Source organism: Aquarana catesbeiana, linkage group LG03 (assembly GCF_042186555.1).
Source record: "Aquarana catesbeiana isolate 2022-GZ linkage group LG03, ASM4218655v1, whole genome shotgun sequence".
Classification (NCBI taxonomy): Eukaryota; Metazoa; Chordata; class Amphibia; order Anura; family Ranidae; genus Aquarana; species Aquarana catesbeiana.
In genome coordinates, this window is record NC_133326.1 from 725,256,148 (window position 1) to 725,275,107 (window position 18,960).

At 44.8% G+C, this 18,960-nt stretch overlaps 1 pseudogene; it reads left to right on the forward strand.

Moving 5' to 3' along the window:
* Positions 1-16,988, forward strand: part of LOC141134381 (nuclear factor 7, ovary-like) — a 33,856-nt pseudogene extending 16,868 nt beyond the window's left edge.
* Positions 16,989-18,960: the final 1,972 nt, after the last annotated feature.

The window sequence follows — 18,960 nt, forward strand, 5'->3', positions numbered from 1 at the left end:
ATGCATATATCGGGAGTTATTATAAACATGACCGATGTTGTTTTGTTGGTTAAGTGTGGTCTATCTTTGATAAATTAACAGGGAGGTTTTTATGGAATTAGGATGGATCAGTAGTCTGTAAGAATGTAACTATTTATTTGATCATAATGTGATTAGATATAAATTGTACACAGGGCTCTGTACATCATAGACCAGGCTCTACATTATACACAGGGCTCTGTACATCATAGACCAGGCTGTACATTATACACAGGGCTCTGTACATCATAGACCAGGCTGTACATTATACACAGGGCTCTGCACATCATAGACCAGGCTGTACATTATACACAGGGCTCTGTACATCATATACCAGGCTGTACATTATACACAGGGCTCTGTACATCATAGACCAGGCTGTACATTATACACAGGGCTCTGCACATCATAGACCAGGCTGTACATTATACACAGGGCTCTGTACATCATATACCAGGCTGTACATTATACACAGGGCTCTGTACATCATAGACCAGGCTGTACATTATACACAGGGCTCTGCACATCATAGACCAGGCTGTACATTATACACATGGCTCTGTACATCATATACCAGGCTGTACATTATACACAGGGCTCTGCACATCATAGACCAGGCTGTACATTATACACAGGGCTCTGTACATCATATACCAGGCTGTACATTATACACAGGGCTCTGTACATCATAGACCAGGCTGTACATTATACACAGGGCTCTGTACATTATACACAGGGCTCTGTACATCATAGACCAGGCTGTACATTATACACAGGGCTCTGTACATCATAGACCAGGCTGTACATTATACACAGGGCTCTGTACATCATAGACCAGGCTCTACATTATACAGGGGGCTCTGTACATTATACAGGGGGCTCTGTACATTATACAGGGGGCTCTGTACATCATATACTAGGCTGAGTTATCCCTGTGTGAGCAGCAACCATTTCCTATGAAGATATAGTATTGGCATATTTATATACAGTATAAACACACAGGTGATCAAGTGTTTTGATAGTGTGCTAATGTCAGGTCACATAATGTATTCTAAAATATAGTAACTTGTAGGAATTCACTAAACAGTAAACTATTTCCTGTGTGATCAATAATAATTTCTTATGAAGATATATTATTGGCATATTTATATACCATGAGAGAACCGAACCAGAAGGATAATAAGACATCAGTAAGGTTACGTTCAGACTGAGGCACTTTACAGGCACTATAGCGCTAAAAATGTCGCCTGCATAGCGACTGTAAAGAGCCACTCCTGTCTCTCTAGTGTGGAAGCACTCGGGCTTTCACACTGGAGCGGTGCGCTTGCAGGACAGTCAAAAAAGTCCTGGAAGGGGCATCTTTGCAGCGCTGTAGGAGCGGTGTATACACCGCTCCTAAAGTGCCCCCTACCCATTGGAAATAATGGGAAAGCGCCGCTGCAGCGGCACTTTGCGGGCCGCTGCAGGGGTTAAAACCACCCCACTACGGCCTCATAGCGCATCTAAAACGATGCTAAAAATGGCGCAGCTGTGTACCGCTTTAGACATATGCAGTACGTCTCAAAGAAGAACTATCAAAATGTTTTCATGTCTGGTGTGCTTTTTGATATCTGTGCTGTAATTATCCAACCCAAAAATTGCTCCACTTTTTGCTTTAATTCATAATGGTAAATGAGCATGTCCTATTATAAAGAAAGAACACATAACAAGATTAAACTTGCTCTAATGATACCTGCAAAGAATTACCCAAACCTCCAGCTAACCAAACAAGCAGAGACACCTGCGGAGGGTACTGTTCAGTCCTAGTACATTAGCTGTTCAGTAACCACATGCAGAGTGTCTCTAGAGAATAGGGATGAGCTGAACACCCCTCCTGGTTCGGTTCGCAGCAGAACATGAGAACAGGCAAAAAGTTTGTTCGAACACCGTTAAAGTCTTTGGCAGGGATATGCAATTGGCGGACCTCCAGCCCTTGTAGAACTACAAGTCCCATGAGGCATAGCAAGTCTCTGACAGCCACAAGCATGACACCCAGAGGCAGAGGCATGATGGGATGATAGTTGATAGGCATGATAGTTTTGCAACAGCTGGAGGTCCGCTAATTGCATGTCTATGGGACACGAACGGGAAAAACAAAAGTGCTAATTTTAAAAGCTTAAAAAAAGGTTTAAAAACGGATGTTTTTTCGGGAGCAGTGATTTTAAGAATGCTTAAAGTGAAACAATAAACATGAAAAATTCCTTTAAATATCATGCCTGGGGGGTGTCTATAGTTTTCCTGTGTTTAGAACAATACCACAGCAAAATGACATTTCTAAAGGAAAAAATATCATTTAACATTGCTTGCAGCTGTAATGTATTGTCGGGTCCCGGCAATATACATGAAAATCATTGAGAAAAACGGCATGGGTTCCCAGCCCATTGCCAGGCTCTTTGGGTCTGGTATGGATATTAAGGGGAACCCCGCACCCAAATTAAAAAAAAAAATGGCATGGGGGGCCCCCAGGCACTATATACTCTGAAGTGTATATATACTATATGGCCTGCCCTATATACTCTGCAGAAAATTGGGACTTATTTGTTGGTGGTGCCAGAACACTGTAAGCCTTCACACTTACTCTTGGGTGCAGGAACAGGTCCTGCTGTTAAAAATTATTTCAAAAATTGTAATTACATGTCCGTGTTAAACAGGGGCAGAAAAATTTGGCCTTGGGTGGTGGTGCCACAACACTGTAACCCCTCACAGAGTCTCTTGTTGGACGGGCGCAGGAATGGGCCCTGCTGTGAAATATTTGATTAAAAATTGTAATTACAAGCTCCTGTTAAACATGGGCAGAAAAATTGGGCCTTAGGCAGTGGTGGTGGTGCCCTAAACCAAAAATATTGTTGGAAACTAGCATCATCAAGATTGAGGAGGAATAAGATCGTCACTCAGCATAGGCAGTCCTCAAGGGATCCCACATCCATAGAAAAATCAATCAGTTACATCAGCATCAGGTGCTTAAAGCGGAGCGCCGCCGAAAAAAATTTTTTTTAAAAGTCAGCAGCTACAAATACTGCAGCTGCTGACTTTTTAAAACATGGACACTTACCTGTCCAGGGCGCCCGCGATGTCGGCACCCGAGGCGGAACCGTCTCTCTGTCCTCGGGTGCTGCCGCCTCCATCTTTGGTAAGGGAATCAGGAAGTGAAGCCGTGCGGCTTCACTTCCCGGTTCCCTACTGTGCATGCGCAAGTCGCGCAGCGCAATACGGATGGTCCCTGCTGCCTCTGGGACCCGTGTGTTTCCCAGCAGGCAGCGGGGAGGGAGCAGGAAGTGGCGTAAATAACCGCGGATTCTGCGGCTATCTATGCCGGAAGTGAGCACAGATACCTGTAATATACAGGTATCTGTACTCCCCTCCCCCCGAAAGGTGCCAACTGTGTCACCGGAGGGGGGGAGGAATCTGATGAGTGGAAGTTCCACTTTTGGGTGGAACTCCACTTTAATAGCTGCTGCTGATCCAAGACTGATTCATTTTTATGGATGTGAGCCTATCAAGAGTCTGTGGACAGGCACACTCTATAACCTGTTACCCTCCAGCAGCACTGAATGTGCATTCAGAAAGAACGCTGGATGCAGGACAGGCCAGTGGTCCATCCTCAAGACCCAGTAACCCAGTGTCTGGTCTGCTGGAAAAGTCTCCAAGTCTGCTCTTGCCCCTAGATATTCCTGCACCATGTAATGGAGATGCTGGCGATTGTTACTTGAACCGATCAGACCTTGGCACTGAGGACTGAAAAATTGTCTAAAGGCATCGTTCAGCTGGCCACCTTCTTTACTGCTCTTCCTCTGACTGAACGAAGCCTCAGCAACACGTTGTCCAGCACCAGGAAATTGTAACCTCCCAGGGTCTGGAAACGCATTGCACAAACCTTTCTTCATGGCCTCCTGCAAATGTTTCATCCTCTGCGAAGGCAGGATGAGTTCTGCAACCTTACCCTTGTAATGTGGATCAAGAAGGGTTTCCAGCCAGTAACGATCCCTCTCCTTGATACGACAAATCCTAGGGTCCTTTTGCAGGCTTTGCAGAATCAGGGAGGCCATGCAGTGTAAGTTTGCAGAGGCATTCGATTCTGGGTCACGAAGGATCACATGATCCGTAACTACCTCCTCCCAGCCACGTACAACTCTTTTTTGGTTTCTGGGGACTGAAAACCATTCCTTGAAGACTGCTGCTGAGTGTTATCCTCTGCGTCCATGCTGACACAATCCTCCTCTTCCCCTTCCTCTTAAATACTATCTGGATAAAGGGAGCCTTGAGAGGTAAGGAAGTCCTCTTCCTCCCGCTGTTCTGCCTCAAGTGCCCTGTCCATTATTCCACGAAGCGTGTGCTCCAACAGGAAAACCAGAGGGACATTATCACTAATGCATGTATTGTCACTGTTCACCATCCTCGTGGCCTCCTGAAATGGTGACAGGACAGTGCATACATCCTTGATTAGTAGCCACTGGTGTGGCAAAAAGGAAAAAAAAAAAGCCAAGCTCCCCTGACCCTGTCCTGGTGCCATACTCACACAGGTACACATTGATGGCCCTCTGCTGTGTGTGCAGCCGCTGCAGCCTTGCCAACGTTGAGTTCCACCTGGTGGGCATTTCACAAATGAGGCGGTTGGTGGGCTGGTTGCATTCCCTTTGAATGTCAGCCAGCCAAGCACTGGCATTGTATGAGCGGCGGAAATGACCAGAGACTTTTCTGGCCTGCCTCAGGAGATCCTGTAAGCCTGGGTACCTGCTCAAGAACCGCTGCACCACCAAATTCAGGATGTGTGCCAAACCTGGGACATGGGTCAAGTGTCCCTGTCAGAGGGCGGAGAGAAGGTTGGTGCCATCGTCTCATACAACCATTCCTGGCTAAAGCTGGCATGGCGTCAACCACCTCTGAGCCTGCCCCTGCAGAGCTGACAGAATCTCTGCCCCAGTGTGGCTCCTGTCTCCTAAGCAGACCAACTCAAACACCGCATGGCATCTTTTTGCCTGAGTACTTGCGTAGGCCCTTGAACGCTTACGGAGCATGGCTGGTTCAAAGGACAAAGTTGCAGGAGGGGGTGGAGGAGAGAGCTGTGGCAGAATGACCACTAACATTTTGGAGGTGTGGTGGCGGAACAAGCTCCAACAATACTGAACCCTGTGCTCCTTCCCAGCTGCCAGCATAGTTACCCAGTGCACTGTGAAGGAAAAGGTAGCGTCCCTGTCCATGCCTGCTATACCATGAGTCAGCGGTAATATGCACCTTACTGCTGACTGCCCTGTCCGAGGCCAAAACATTGCCTTCCACATGCCGGTAGAGAGCTGGAATGGCCTTCCATGAAAAGAAATGGTGTTTTAGAACCTGCAACTTGGGTACAGCACATTCCACAAATTCACGAAAGGGGGCAGAGTCTTCTAGCGCTGCAACTGCTGCCTTTTCAGCTGGTAATTTGGCCAGGCTAGCATTCAGATGCTGAGCATGTGGATGGCTGGGACCAATTTTTTTTTTTTTTTTTTTTTTTTTTTTTTTTTTTTTTTTTACGGTTTAGCAACTGGGGTAGGGAAATTTTTGTCTGCTAAAATCAGATGGAGGTGTACTGCTAGCATATAGCCTGCAAGTACGTGGGACACCTATTGCTATACCTTCATTCCTCTCAGTGCAGGTTTTTGAGAGGGCTGGAGGTATAGTGGGGTTGGAGATCCCAGATGAGGAGCAAGAAGTCTGCCTTTTTTCTTTGATGTGAGTCTTTCAAGTGCTGTTGCCCAAGGACGGCATGGTAGGTCATAATATGTCTGGTCAAGCATGTGGTGCTCAAGTGGCTGCTGTTCTGGCCACGCTTGATCCACTTCAGACATGGGTTGCAAACGGCAATGGTGTGATCTGCTGCACACGTGTCAAAAAAGCCCACACCAAGGAACTTTTCAAAATCAGCAGGGAGTCAGCAGCACCGTGCACCTGCGGAGCTCTGCGGTGTGATGCAGTAGGGGTGGCTGGCCTTAAGCTGCCCCCTAGAGGACAGCCTGCCTAGTTGGACTTGTGCCTCCTCCTCCCTCCTCTCTTCTATCAGGCACCCAAGTAGTCAGTGACATCATCATCCTCCTCATCACTGGAGCAAACTTGGCAGTATGCTGTGGCTGGGGGAACATGACTGCCAGTTTCTTGTCCTTCTTGGGCACCCCCCTCTCTCTAGGCTCATGTTACTCCCTTCCCCAACCCGGGAACCAACATCGAAACCTTCTAAATGCTGCGCATCCTCTAGCAGAATGTACCTGATACTGTGGTCGAATAGCTCGAGGGACTCCTCCATGCATGATGGTGGGTTTACGGAAGGAGTGGCTGTGGACAAGGAGCCAGTAGAATAGGCCACTTTGGCAGCTGCATTGGAAGGCAAACTACTCTGAGACAGAGGATGAGGACAGCTTTGTTATCCACTCCACCAACTCTTCTGCATGTTCTGGCTCAATAACACGGCCAACAGCAGAAAAAAAAGGACAAGCGTGCCCCACAACCACCTGCAGAGGATGGACCATGTCCACTACCAGCACTGTTGACACAGGGCCTGCTTGCCGTCTTTTAGTGGCCTGTGAGTGCCTCTCCTTGGTGGCCTTCCAGACATGATGTATATTTTGTTTTGCTGCACTGTATTGTGTAATGTGTACACCACAGTGTACTGTAGATATAGGCTACACTGTATGCTGCAGAGTGTGTGTCTCTATTGCCTCATTTCCACTGAGCGGATCGGTTCGGTTCGGTACGCTATTTTGGGTGTTTCCATTATGAAAGCGGCCCATACAACCGAACCGCTCCATTCAGGGTCCTGCTTCAGATGTGGGGGTCATAGAAAATAGAATGGTTTGGTTAGGGTGGAGCTACGATACATTCCACTGATTGGCTGAGAGAAAACCCTCTGCTGTGCTATGCTGAGGCATTTTTTCTAAACCCTATATGGCCCCTTGTGGTCCCCACTTGCAGTGGAAACGCTCTCCAGAATAGACCGGACAATTCCTAGGCCATTCAAACTGTACCGAACCGATCCACTCAGTGGAAAACGAGGCATATCTCTCCATCTCGTCCCCTTGAGCCATGATTGGCCAATTATTCCTCTCTTAGCAGAGGGCGCCCGGGATTGGCCAAAGCATGCAGGTCAAGTGCATGCTTTGGTCAATCGTACAGCAATGCATTATGGGGCGTTCCGCAGGTGCTCGAATTTCCCGCAAACGCCCCATAATGTTCGTTCTTCGGTGGACAGCCAAGGTTCGAGTCAAACTTATGTTTGACCCGAACATCGAGCTCATCCCTACTAGAGAAGCATGCAGGGTACAGTTTACTATTAAGTCTTTCATAGGCTTACTCAGTGGTTTAGTATTACTTAACTTTATAGTCATGCTGAGCCCTATTTACCCCACAGAGCATTGTTTAATTATATCGGTATGTAAGTGTTTCTCACATCTAGTCTGCCACCATGGAAATACAAGTTTACATCCTTGGCTTCACTTTTTTTGATGAAGTAATTCCATAGGTTCATAAATATACGGTTATATACCCCTTACATAAACAATGGAGAAAACACATAAGCGAGAGCACCCCAAGGCTGCACAACCCAAAAGTATAATACAAAAAAGACAAAAATTCCCCAGGGGGTTTTTTAGGCAGCAATACATTATTATTATTGTAACAATAAAATAAGTCAAGTACATATGGAATTCGAATATACAACAAATTTAATATAAAATACAGACTCTGGTTCACGTGTAACAGACATCGGCATAAAACATCAACCATGGCTAAAAAAGGGCCCCCAGATGAATTAGCGTATCATCAAATTAATATCCACATGAATACCCCGATGCATTTCGACCCATTGGTCTTCTTCAGGGGGATTTAGATTCTAGGGAGATATATCACAATTAGAGTTTGAACTTGAAACTTCAGTCAATATGTAAGATATATACACAGCATTTAGCGTTAATAAATAACTGTATTACATTGTATCTATGGAGGTATATTTACCATTGAGTGGATGATATGGTGGAGATGCACCACACGAACCAGATTGTTTTAAACGCATGAAGGCCCAGAGATCCCAGAGACCACACGTATCCCTCCGTGCCCCACAGGCACATCTGCAGTCCATCGGACTTACAAGGGGCCACACACTTGGACGGGGGAGAGGACGGGGGGCGAGGCACCTGCCACTGTATATAAAAGGGACTTTGTTATAAACCTTAGTAATTGTATTCTATAAGTATCTAAAAGTATCTAATGCCGTAGGGCAATAGCTGATTAGCCCTCACTGAGGTAGTTATTTGTATGTATGTATATATCTTATTGGTAGGACCTATTACTTTAAAGTATGTAATTTATTGATAATATAGTAATTATGAGATGCAAATAAATAAGAGGGGTATAATGGGTGGTAAAATAAATTAGGAGTATTGAGTCCAATTTGATCATGAGTGAAAGAAGTGAATGTGCTGATAGTGCCCGTGGTGACAGCAATAGATGTGGGATGAACGTGTGGGAATGCACTGTGGAGCGTTAGTGAAAAACCAAAGGGTGTAAAAAATGACTGAAACAAACCAAACTGTGATAAAAACGAAAAATGTGTATGGGTACCAGTGAACGGAAAAAGCCATGTCTCAATTATTAAGTTAAATACCATGAGTGTATGGGGTGAGTGTAAGAATGTGAGCTTGTGTGTAAAATAGTGGTGACAGAAGTGAAACAAGTATGCTAAGTAAGCATACCTGAAGCCAAAAAGTAGTGGGTTAGTGATAGTACTATTAGTAATAATAAAATCAATAGTAGTAAATATACCAAGCATAGCACTTACCTAGTGCTAGATACTTCTCAGTGGAGTGGCAGCTTTCCGGAGGTACAACTAAGGATCAACCAGGAACTGCCAATTTATACAATCTCAGGGGGCTAAACCTACGACTTCCAGGTGGTAAACTCCTCCCCAACACACCAACCCCCCACACGTCCACTGCCGCCAACTGGCGGCGTCTGTGTGGCCCCCCTCGGCGTTCCGGAAGGCGGAAGCCCCCGGCAGTCGCCGTCACCTCCGACGCAACTGCGTGACGTCACGACGCCACGCGCTAAGTGCGCGAGGGAACCCGCACGCACGTGACGTCACTGACAGTCCGGCGGTGATCACGGGACGCCGCCGGCACGGGAGAATCTCCCCACGGCTGCTCTTAAACAAGAGCCTTGTCGTGGAGACCACAGAAGGGAGAATCGCATAAATGTAATGCGTCTCCCCCCCCACGTGCCGGGAAGTCAGATGGAGATAGGAATGCCACCCCGGAACACGAGGCGGACACAGCAGTCCGTGGGCAGTGAGCCTTGCATGCCAAAACAAAATAATGTAACCACATATAATAGTTCATAGATTTTAGGGTGGTAATGTAAATCTAATAATATACAATTGATTAAGGAAGCCAGGGACATATTATAAAACCAAAGAGCTCAAAAGATGGGGAGGGGAAAAAGAGTGTTTTCCTTCATCCCAGGAGCACTGTTCTCCCATGCTTATGGTACATGTGTTCTACACCAGGCAACACTCTCAAACCATTGGAAAGAGAGCCAATTGGAGCGAGGATGGGGAGGGGGAAAAATAATTGTTTTCCCCCATCCCAGGAATAATGTTCTCCTATGTCAGTTAGTGGTAAGTACAATCTATACCAAGCAACATCTTCAAACCATTGAAATATGCCCTGGCTTGTGTGGGGTCTCTCATGTGCTAGAGGGGGAAACGGGTGTTTAACCCACCCAAATAGACGAAAACAATGGAGAAAACACATAAGCGAGAGCACCCCAAGGCTGCACAACCCAAAAGTATAATACAAAAAAGACAAAAATTCCCCAGGGGGTTTTTTAGGCAGCAATACATTATTATTATTGTAACAATAAAATAAGTCAAGTACATATGGAATTCGAATATACAACAAATTTAATATAAAATACAGACTCTGGTTCACGTGTAACAGACATCGGCATAAAACATCAACCATGGCTAAAAAAGGGCCCCCAGATGAATTAGCGTATCATCAAATTAATATCCACATGAATACCCCGATGCATTTCGACCCATTGGTCTTCTTCAGGGGGATTTAGATTCTAGGGAGATATATCACAATTAGAGTTTGAACTTGAAACTTCAGTCAATATGTAAGATATATACACAGCATTTAGCGTTAATAAATAACTGTATTACATTGTATCTATGGAGGTATATTTACCATTGAGTGGATGATATGGTGGAGATGCACCACACGAACCAGTATCTAGCACTAGGTAAGTGCTATGCTTGGTATATTTACTACTATTGATTTTATTATTACTAATAGTACTATCACTAACCCACTACTTTTTGGCTTCAGGTATGCTTACTTAGCATACTTGTTTCACTTCTGTCACCACTATTTACACACAAGCTCACATTCTTACACTCACCCCATACACTCATGGTATTTAACTTAATAATTGAGACATGGCTTTTTCCGTTCACTGGTACCCATACACATTTTTCGTTTTTATCACAGTTTGGTTTGTTTCAGTCATTTTTTACACCCTTTGGTTTTTCACTAACGCTCCACAGTGCATTCCCCACACGTTCATTCCCACATCTATTGCTGTCACCACGGCACTATCAGCACATTCACTTCTTTCACTCATGATCAAATTGGACTCAATACTCCTAATTTATTTTTACCACCCATTATACCCCTCTTATTTATTTGCATCTCATAATTACTATATTATCAATAAATTACATACTTTAAAGTAATAGGTCCTACCAATAAGATATATACATACATACAAATAACTACCTCAGTGAGGGCTAATCAGCTATTGCCCTACGGCATTAGATACTTTTAGATACTTATAGAATACAATTACTAAGGTTTATAACAAAGTCCCTTTTATATACAGTGGCAGGTGCCTCGCCCCCCGTCCTCTTCCCCCGTCCAAGTGTGTGGCCCCTTGTAAGTCCGATGGACTGCAGATGTGCCTGTGGGGCACGGAGGGATACGTGTGGTCTCTGGGATCTCTGGGCCTTCATGCGTTTAAAACAATCTGGTTCGTGTGGTGCATCTCCACCATATCATCCACTCAATGGTAAATATACCTCCATAGATACAATGTAATACAGTTATTTATTAACGCTAAATGCTGTGTATATATCTTACATATTGACTGAAGTTTCAAGTTCAAACTCTAATTGTGATATATCTCCCTAGAATCTAAATCCCCCTGAAGAAGACCAATGGGTCGAAATGCATCGGGGTATTCATGTGGATATTAATTTGATGATACGCTAATTCATCTGGGGGCCCTTTTTTAGCCATGGTTGATGTTTTTATGCCGATGTCTGTTACACGTGAACCAGAGTCTGTATTTTATATTAAATTTGTTGTATATTCGAATTCCATATGTACTTGACTTATTTTATTGTTACAATAATAATAATGTATTGCTGCCTAAAAAACCCCCTGGGGAATTTTTGTCTTTTTTGTATTATACTTTTGGGTTGTGCAGCCTTGGGGTGCTCTCGCTTATGTGTTTTCTCCATTGTTTTCGTCTATTTGGGTGGTTAAACACCCGTTTCCCCCTCTAGCACATGAGAGACCCCACACAAGCCAGGGCATATTTCAATGGTTTGAAGATGTTGCTTGGTATAGATTGTACTTACCACTAACTGACATAGGAGAACATTATTCCTGGGATGGGGAAAACAATTATTTTTCCCCCTCCCCATCCTCGCTCCAATTGGCTCTCTTTCCAATGGTTTGAGAGTGTTGCCTGGTGTAGAACACATGTACCATAAGCATGGGAGAACAGTGCTCCTGGGATGAAGGAAAACACTCTTTTTCCCTCCCCATCTTTTGAGCTCTTTGGTTTTATAATATGTCCCTGGCTTCCTTATAATCAATTGTATATTATTAGATTTACATTACCACCCTAAAATCTATGAACTATTATATGTGGTTACATTATTTTGTTTTGGCATGCAAGGCTCACTGCCCACGGGACTGCTGTGTCCGCCTCGTGTTCCGGGGGTGGCATTCCTATCTCCATCTGACTTCCCGGCACGTGGGGGGGAGACGCATTACATTTATGCGATTCTCCCTCCTGTGGTCTCCACGACAAGGCTCTTGTTTAAGAGCAGCCGTGGGGAGATTCTCCCGTGCCGGGCGGCGTCCCGTGATCACCGCCGGACTGTCAGTGACGTCACGTGCGTGCGGGTTCCCTCGCGCACCGCGCGTGGCGTCGTGACGTCACGCAGGTGTGCGTCGGAGGTGACGGCGACTGCCGGGGCTTCCGCCTTCCGGAACGCCGAGGGGCCACACAGACGCCGCCAGTTGGCGGCGTGGACGTGTGGGGGTTGGTGTGTTGGGGAGGAGTTTACCACCTGGAAGTCGTAGGTTAGCCCCCTGAGATTGTATAAATTGGCAGTTCCTGGTTGATCCTTAGTTGTACCTCCGGAAAGCTGCCACTCCACTGAGAAGTATCTAGCACTAGGTAAGTGCTATGCTTGGTATATTTACTACTATTGATTTTATTATTACTAATAGTACTATCACTAACCCACTACTTTTTGGCTTCAGGTATGCTTTACTTAGCATACTTGTTTCACTTCTGTCACCACTATTTACACACAAGCTCACATTCTTACACTCACCCCCATACACTCATGGGTATTTAACTTAATAATTGAGACATGGCTTTTTCCGTTCACTGGTACCCATACACATTTTTCGTTTTTATCACAGTTTGGTTTGTTTCAGTCATTTTTTACACCCTTTGGTTTTTCACTAACGCTCCACAGTGCATTCCCACACGTTCATTCCCACATCTATTGCTGTCACCACGGCACTATCAGCACATTCACTTCTTTCACTCATGATCAAATTGGACTCAATACTCCTAATTTATTTTTACCACCCATTATACCCCTCTTATTTATTTGCATCTCATAATTACTATATTATCAATAAATTACATACTTTAAAGTAATAGGTCCTACCAATAAGATATATACATACATACAAATAACTACCTCAGTGAGGGCTAATCAGCTATTGCCCTACGGCATTAGATACTTTTAGATACTTATAGAATACAATTACTAAGGTTTATAACAAAGTCCCTTTTATATACAGTGGCAGGTGCCTCGCCCCCCGTCCTCTCCCCCGTCCAAGTGTGTGGCCCCTTGTAAGTCCGATGGACTGCAGATGTGCCTGTGGGGCACGGAGGGATACGTGTGGTCTCTGGGATCTCTGGGCCTTCATGCGTTTAAAACAATCTGGTTCGTGTGGTGCATCTCCACCATATCATCCACTCAATGGTAAATATACCTCCATAGATACAATGTAATACAGTTATTTATTAACGCTAAATGCTGTGTATATATCTTGCATATTGACTGAAGTTTCAAGTTCAAACTCTAATTGTGATATATCTCCCTAGAATCTAAATCCCCCTGAAGAAGACCAATGGGTCGAAATGCATCGGGGTATTCATGTGGATATTAATTTGATGATACGCTAATTCATCTGGGGGCCCTTTTTTAGCCATGGTTGATGTTTTATGCCGATGTCTGTTACACGTGAACCAGAGTCTGTATTTTATATTAAATTTGTTGTATATTCGAATTCCATATGTACTTGACTTATTTTATTGTTACAATAATAATAATGTATTGCTGCCTAAAAAACCCCCTGGGGAATTTTTGTCTTTTTTGTAATATACCCCTTACATGTCCCCCTTCCAGCCTTCACAAAAGTTCAACGCTCAATGATTGATTACTGCTGCCAGTGTTATAAATCCTTCCCTCGTATGCTCTCTCATTACTTACATTCCAGCTCCGCTCGGACCATGCGAAGCACAGAGCTGCCAACATCACTTCCAGTTTCCCTCTGGTCCAGGAAGCCGAAAGCAACCTCTATTCTTAAACAGCACAGCTCCCGCCCATAGTAATACTATGGGCGGAAGCTGCTCGGCGATCGGATTGCGCTGCAAAGCAGGTAAAAATCCTGCAAATGAAGTGCCACATCTACAATCTCGTGATTGCACTGACGTGGCGCTTCCCATAATGCACTGTGTCCGGCGCCCGAACACACTGCACTTTAAAGACATTTTTTTTTTTTTTGTGTGACTACAGGATGAATGGGCCATCACTGGTTTATTAACTATTTTTGCTGCCCTACACTGATTTTACTTTGAAATTTACTATAGATGTTGTGGAATCATTTTCACAGTGTTTGGTTGTGCAAATATATATATATATATATATATATATATATATATATATATATATATATATATATATATATATATATATATAAAAATTTGAGTGATTTATTTGTGGCTGGTGTCGGTCCTCCACACTGTAATGTGCAGGGACACTAATAAAGGGACTGCACTGTAAAGGGGTGCTGTAATGATTAATGTGCCCCTTTACAGTGCAGTCCCCTTTTCTATTAGTGTCCCTGCAATCGTGCCCCTCTTTTACCCTCTGTTCACTGTGCAGATCTACAGCTCCTCCTGCCCCCTATTCCCTTACATCAGAGTCTGCACAGTTCCCCCCCCCCCCCCCCCCCCCCCCCTTACATCAGAGTCTGCGCAGACTCCTTTTTATATATACACTGGGAGGCAGGAGAGAGGGTGAGCTTACTCACCCCAGGATGGATGCTCAGGCACAGGCTGTCTGAAGCTTTTATCCTCTGTGTTCAATCCTCCTTCACATCTCCCGGGGGATGTGTGGGTGGGGCAGACAAAGGAGTGGAGGAGTTGAAGCAGTCCCTCCGAGTGGAGAGCGGAACTGTCGGTGTCGGCTCTGAGGCTGAGCTGTGTGAGAGAGACTCACAGCTCAGCCCATGCATTCATTGACCTCAGTTGTAGTTCAGCTGGAGATGAGACAGGCATGGCTGCATGGCGGTAGGCAAGTGGCGGCTGCGGCCTGTGTTAGCCCTGTCCAGGCCATGGTTGCTGCTTACCTCCCACTGTGCGGCCTTATCAACAGGCCATGGAGCGGGCGGCCCTGGCCCACCGGGCAAGTGCCCCGGTCTGCCCTATGGCTAGTCCGGGCCTGCTTATCACTATCATGTGAGGTGACCCAAAATGGCCCAGGACAGGTTTACTTTAAATTGATTAAGCAGCCACATAGTACAGTGATGAGTCAGTGCAACATGGGGCTCTGAAAAATGTGATCAGCCATACTGTAGAATAATGTTATGTTTATCTTATTTATGTCCTGTAACAGTCAACCATGAATAATACTTTTTGTAATTTACAGCAATATCCAAAGGTCCATGAAACAATTCAAGAGATAAGCTCAGAGAATATCAAAGGCTCCAACTCCACTCTTCTGCTGTCAGCGATGGCATCTGCTGATCTGAGCTGGAATGTTCAGTCTGTCTGAGCATTTATACGGATCCTGTAACCCTAAAATGTGGTCACAATTTCTACCGGGTCTGTATTGATCGTGTGCTGGATACACAAGAGGGGTCTGGAGGATATTCCTGTCCTGAATGCAGAGAGAAGTTTCCAAATCGTCCTGCACTGCAGAAGAACATGAAACTACGTAACATAGCAGAGACTTTACTGTCTGCTCAGCACGATCAGGAGTCTGGGGTCTTCTGTACTCACTGTGTGTACTCTCCTGTACCTGCTGTTAGATCCTGTCTGCTCTGTGAGGTTTATCTGTGTGATAAACACCTGAAAGTCCACACAAAGTCCCCAGAACACATCTTATGTGACCCCACCTTGTCCATGGAGAGCAGGAAATGCTCCGTCCATAAGAAGATCTTGGAGTATTACTGCACTGAGGATGATACCTGTATCTGTAAGCTTTGTGTGATTGGAGAACATAAAGGACATGAAATGGAATTATTGGATGAGGCTTCTGAGAAGGAGACACTGAGGAATGTTCTGCAGAAACTTCTGACAAAGAGAGAGGAGACGGAGGAAAGAGTCCAGAGTTTGCATGAACACAGGAGGAAAGTAGAAGAAGAAGCAGCTGGTGACACCGAGAGAGTCACTGTCCTGTTTAGAGATCTCAGGAGACGTCTGGAAGACCTGGAGAAAAGAGTCCTGAGGGACATCTCCGGGAGGGCAGAGTGGATCTCCATCTCCATCCGGGATCTGGAAATAAAGAAGGAGGAGCTGTCCAGGAAGATACGTCACATTGAGGAGCTGTGTAACAGGACGGATCCACTGACTGTCTTACAAGAATCAGACACAGATGACTTGTGTGATACTGAGGATGGAGATAATGAGGACAGAGAGAGACATGAGGAACTCCTCCATGATGGAGGGGGTCTGGATGTGACGGTGGTCTTGCATACACTATCTGATATAATAACCGAGATAAATGTATTCTATATACAGGGAGCTGCAGACATATTACTGGATGTAAATACAGCTCATAATAAGCTACAGATATCAGATTACAGGAAAACGGTATCCTGGTCAGATAGGAACCAGAATCGCCCAGAAACGCTAGCGAGATTTCAGAATTATTCTCAGGTGTTGAGCAGTCAGAGTTTCTCCTCAGGGAGACATTACTGGGAAGTGGATGTCGGGGGATCAGATATATGGAGAGTCGGGATGTGTTACCCCAGTATAAAGAGGAGAGGGGGGGAGTCAGCGATTGGATATAATAAGAAGTCCTGGGGATTGATCAGGTGTTATAATCAGTATTCAGTGATACATGACAGTAAATCGATCCCCTTACCCACCAATCTCTCCAGTAACAGAGTCAGGATATATCTGGATTATGAGGCCGGGCGGATCTCCTTTTATGATCTGTGTGACCCAATCCGACATCTCCACACCTTCACCACCACCTTCACTGAGCCCCTCCATGCTGGGATATGTGTATATGATGGTTGTATAAAGATATGTGGGGGGAGGCGGGAGATGTGAGAACTCCGCCCACAGTCTGGTGGATGAAGGAGGGGAATTCATTTAATAATCATCCAATAGTATATAGCAGTGGGCGGGGCTTCCTGCAAGTTTTTCTACTATAAATAAATGTGAGATTTCTTACTGATCGTTGTGATTGGGTAGAATATCTGTTCAATTATTGGAGTAACAATAACCTGTTTCTATTGGTCAGTGAAAAATCTATCTCTCTATCTCCTCCTCTCTCCCCTCTGAACAAAAAAAATGTGATCAGAGAGCCCAGACTGTTTTTAGGCAGAGTGGGTCAGGATTAGATCCCCTGTCAGGTTTTTTTCTTCTCTCCGGGGCTTCATTACAGAGATTTCCCCTCACTTCCCGGTGACATTTATCTAGACAGGAAATAAGGGAAATAAGAATATGTTTAGTATAATAAGGAAGGGGAAGGTTTAGAGCCCCTGTCAGATTTTTATATTTCCGTGTGATGTGAATTCAGCTGTACAAACTGTGCGACTGAAATCACATTCACACCAAAATGGTGCCGGACCCTTTTTTTGGTCCTCGCTGGAATCTGATCACATTGGGTGTCACATCTATACAATCCGATTCCTGCACCGTTTCAGTGTTTGCACTGCGATCTGTGAAGCGATCTGGGGGTGTCATTAACCTTCCATTGACCCCCCCCCCCCCCCCCGCAGCGGTTCTCAGATGTCAGTGTGAACGTCCGGTGATTGAGGTGCCCTCACACCTATGCAGGTTCAACGTTTCTGCTGTGCTTTTTGCTTTGCTTTCCACAGGTTGGTTTTTTTTTTCCGCAGGTTTTTTTTACCGTGATTTGCATTTTTGTGTTTTGTTTTTTTTTATTGGGAGGAAAATTTGTTGCAGAAAAAACACTACCACGGCGAAGGAAGACACGGGGGAGCAGAGGGGAGAGGAGAGGGAATTCTTTTTTTTTTTTTTTTTTTTTTCCCGGTGGGGTGGGGGGGGGGGGTAAATGTGTTAAAGTATGGTAAATGGTGTATACGACAGTCTTGTATTGATGTCGTTTTTTTTTTTTTTTTTTTTTTTTTTTTTTTTTTTAGACTTTTTTCTTTTGTATTTGTTACTGAAATATGGAATAAAAGACGGTATAAAAGTGAATTAATATGTTGAATTCTAAATAAAATTTGATTATAAAAAAAAAAGAATTTGTTGCTGGGTAAATTGAACCGCTTGGTGCCCACACTTTTTAGCCGAATGACGGCTACAGCGCTGTCTTAAAATGCCGGGAGGGCGTCCATGTACATCCTCCCGTTCTCACACTGTCCACGCCCCCCTTGGGATTCCGCTGATCACGGAAGTAAACAGTAAAACAAAAATTATGTGTAGCGCTAAAAGTTCAACATATGTCCAACAAATGACAAAGATGTCAAGGAAAAACATAGTCTAATCTATCCAGTCTAATCTATCGTATCATATCTAATCTATCCTATCTAATCTATCTATCCTTCGTGTGAGGAACATATCAAATGTGTGACATCTGGGGTGAACACAGAAGAGACGCACCACCACCAACTATAGGGAGGCTTACCAGATGACGTGGACCCAAGAGGGCATACGCCCGACTGGGTCAAACCAGGCTTAGGTGGTGGGTAATGATGGATGTTCCAGGAAAACGATCAAAGTGGAAGTCCGAGCGCAGACCAGAGGCTGGTGGGTCCCTCAGGATAATGTTGGAAAGCCACATAGTGTGATTCCGTAAAACAAGTTCCAAATGTATGTAAAAGAGATACACTCGCATGAAGTTCTTAAAATCAGCGCTGTAGAAAATATGGCAGCAGTGGGGTCCTACCCGACGCGTTTCTTCCTCTTAGACATCGTCTGGGGGTTCCCCCCACTGCAGCCAGTAAGAGATCTATCTATCTATCTATCTATCTATCTATCTATCTATCTATCTATCTATCTATCTATCTATCTATCTATCTATCATAGGTAGTGTGATTCTGAAGAGGGGAGGCCACTCCAAACTGTACTTAATTGCCACTT